Source organism: Rattus norvegicus, chromosome 15, assembly GCF_036323735.1.
Source record: "Rattus norvegicus strain BN/NHsdMcwi chromosome 15, GRCr8, whole genome shotgun sequence".
Classification (NCBI taxonomy): domain Eukaryota; kingdom Metazoa; phylum Chordata; class Mammalia; order Rodentia; family Muridae; genus Rattus; species Rattus norvegicus.
The window spans coordinates 33,779,980-33,783,508 of record NC_086033.1 but is presented as its reverse complement, the minus strand read 5'-3'; the positions used below and the strand labels follow the sequence as shown (position 1 = coordinate 33,783,508).

The 3,529-nt window shown below is 44.0% G+C and overlaps 1 pseudogene; it reads right to left on the bottom strand.

The window, feature by feature from the left end:
• Nucleotides 1-324: 324 nt before the first annotated feature.
• On the bottom strand, nucleotides 325-3,260 carry LOC134481974 (mast cell protease 2-like; annotated as a pseudogene).
• Between the last annotated feature and the right edge of the window lie 269 nt (nucleotides 3,261-3,529).

Here is a 3,529-nt window from a genome sequence, read left to right as displayed (position 1 = left end):
GTATGAAAAGTTTGACAAAGTGGTGTGTAACTTTCATGTTTTTCAAGGCCTACTTTAAATGATGGTTCTAAAACACTTTATCCACCTTTGTAGCTCACCACCCACTAGAGGGAAATGGAAAAAAGGAATACGGGGAAAGTGGACCTAGTTATCCTGGATGTGAAATCTTTCTGTACACAGCCATGCATGTTAGATAATATTCATTAATCCACAATTCATTAATGTGGTACACATGTGCCTGAAAGTCAATTATTCTAGATGGTTAGCATAGAAAGATAGTAACTCAAATCATTTCTTCGTTGTGTTTAGAGAGGGACAGAGTGATTAGAACCCAGAGTTGAGTCACACAGCTGTTGGAAGTTATGTTTTTATTGAGGTGCTTTACAGGGAACAATCCATCATCACAGACTTCTGTATCTTTGAGATTGTCTTCAAGACAGCTGGGGACAGTCTAGGGACTGTTTGGGACAGGCTCTGTTGAACCCAAAATGTACCAGATGAGCTCAGGCTTGGAGAGTCTGACTCATGCAGGTCAGGCTTTTCAGCTACTTGCACTTAGGACTGTATGAATCCGGGGTACATATGGGGAGATTCGGGTGAAGACTGCAGGGGGCTTTGCATCTTCTCGTCCATAAGATACAAAACCATGGGCCACACCAGCACACAGTAGTGCCCCCCCCCGGAGTCTCCCTAATAAGTAAGAAAAATCAAGGTATGAGCAAATATTGGATTCCCATATACAAGCACAAAGATAGGTAATCCTGGAATGAGGTACAAATCCTGGCTGGGTATGGGTCATAAGGTAGGAATTTAATGCCTGATTCCCCTCCCTCTATCCTTGCTGCAGTGCTAACATGTCTCTCTTTACTTGCTTCATGTCTAGTATCTAGCTGGGTGGGAAGGATGTAGGAAAGGTTTGGGCACAGGGAGATGAGATGGACAGGGACAATGTCGGATTCCAGAGCCTCAGGGATTGGAGCTAAGGACACAGGCATTAGTCACTGTCATGGGGAGCTGTTTGGCACATTTCCTTCACTGACACTGTCTCCTGATGTGGAGAGGAAGAGCAGGTGTGTACTCACCTCATATGGTGATCTCTTCCTTCCAGGACTGCCCACACACATCTGGAAATTATAGTCATAATCACTAAAGATTTTACAGGCCTCTACATCCATGATTCTCAATTCAACTTCTCTCAGTGTATATGTATATGAGGTAGGATCTGTCACTCCAGTTTGCCCCCATCCAGCTGCCTGGCACATGGTCCCAGGGTCTATAAAGTCAGAAGGACTGGGCAGAGAAACTACATCCACAGCAGGAGTCAACTCAACTTGTTTTTCAAGCTGTTGAGTAAAGGAGAGAAGGGAGGGCAAATCAGAGAAGGATGCTTAGACATGGGTCCTTCCACAGCGGGTCCATAATGACATAGAATTCAGGAGTGGGTTCTGAGGAAAAGGAATGGACAAGAGAGAATTCAATAGACTAGGCCAGGGGGAGAATTAAAGAGGGGAGACCTATATAAAGGAAGGCCAAATAAATGAGGGCACCTTCAGTAACATGATGTCATGAATATTGGAAAAGAAATTGTAATTTTTGTGAATGATTTGCTTTTCGACTTTTATCTTCTGCTGTGTGGATTCTCGCTTGCTCACGTCATGGGTTCCAAGGGTGACTGTGATTTCTCTGTAGATAGAGAAAGAAGCAATGAAAAGTCGTATGAGGAGAACTCCTTCCAAGGAGAGGGGCACCAGGTTCTTTCTTCTCTATCCCTGGGCACAGCCCATAGATTAACTTGAGATGGGGGACCCAGGACCAGTGCCACAGGGCTCAGGGAAACACAGAATTAAGAACTCTTCCACACCCCACACCTAGGACTTGCATTCAACTGAACCCATGGTTTTGCACATGGATGAAAGGCACTCTACATTGAATTACATGCCAGGTCATGTATCATTTCTGCTACCACTGGGACAAGACAAGAGCTGTGATTTTACTACTGACCAGAGCCCTGCTTAAAGCTCAGACCTGTGAGAATGGATAGGTCACATGAATGATCCAGTGAGTGGCCCTGTGCTTTGTTTTCTGCTCTATGTAACGAGAGCCCAACTGAAGTTGAAAAGGGCTCAGAGACTTCCCCAGGGCTCTGCTGCTCTGTGACTCTGGCTCATGCATGTCTTCACAGGAAGAGAAGCCTCTTACCTTCCATTACACTGTGCAGCAGTCAGCACAAATTGACGGCTTATGAGAAACCCACCACAGAAGGTCACATAACCTTTCTCAGTGGTGATCTTCAGATGGGCCATGTAAGGGCGGGAGTGAGGAATAGATTCCACACCACCAACAATCTCCTCTGGAATACCCAGTCCCCAGTCACAAGCTTGCAGGGCCCCCCAACACAGTACTGCCAGAGAAATATGGGGCTAAAGCTGAGCGACTGCTCCAAGCCCACCCCACCTCACATGGGGCTCAAGCCCCTCCACATATTGATATTGAACATATCTTCATTAATCCCATTCCCATCATTGATTAAATACTAAAGGTGGCCTTGTGTGCCTGACATAGGGCAGGTGACCTCCAAGGAGCTATTTGCTGTAAATGGTGTTTGGGAGAGGCATAGTCAATGAATGTTTCCCATGATCTAGTGCAGTGGTTCTCAAACTGTGGTTCTCTACTCCATTGGGGGGGTAGAAAGACCCTTTCACAGAGTCACATATCACCTATCCTGCATATCAGATATTTACAATATGATTCATAACAATAGCAAAATTACAGTTATGAAGTAGCAATGAAAATTATGTTACCATTTGGGGTCATCACAACCTGAAGAAATGGTATAGAGGGTTAAAGCATTAGGAAGGCTGAGAACCCCTCCTCTAGCGAATGGACCCATACCCATGCACATATGGGAAGCACTAATTAGACTTGTGGGTTATAAGAAGAAAGACCTCCTGGATTTAAAAGTTTCCATTCAGAAATTAAACAGAGACGTAGACAGACTAAGAGAAGTCATGAACCAAATGGACTTAACAGATATGTATAGAACATTCTATACTAAAGCAAAAGGATATACATTCTTCTCAGATCCTCATGGTACTTTCTCCAAAATTGACCATGTAATTGGTCAAAAAACGGGCCTCAACAGGTACAGAAAGATAGAAATAATCCGACCCATGCTATCAGACCACCACGGCCTAAAGCTGGTCTTCAATAACAATAAGGAAGAAGGCCCACATATACGTGGAAGTTGAACAATGCTCTACTCAACGATAACCTGGTCAAGGAAGAAATAAAGAAAGAAATTAAAGACTTCTTAGAATTTAATTAAAATGAAGGTACATACCCAAACTTATGGGACACAATGAAAGCTGTGCTAAGAGGAAAACTCATAGCTCTGAGTACCTGCAGAAAGAAACAGGAAAGAGCATATGTCAGCAGCTTGACAGCACACCTAAAAGCTCTAGAACAAAGAGAAGCAAATACACCCAGGAGGAGTAGAAGGCAGGAAATAATCAAACTCAGAGCTGAAATC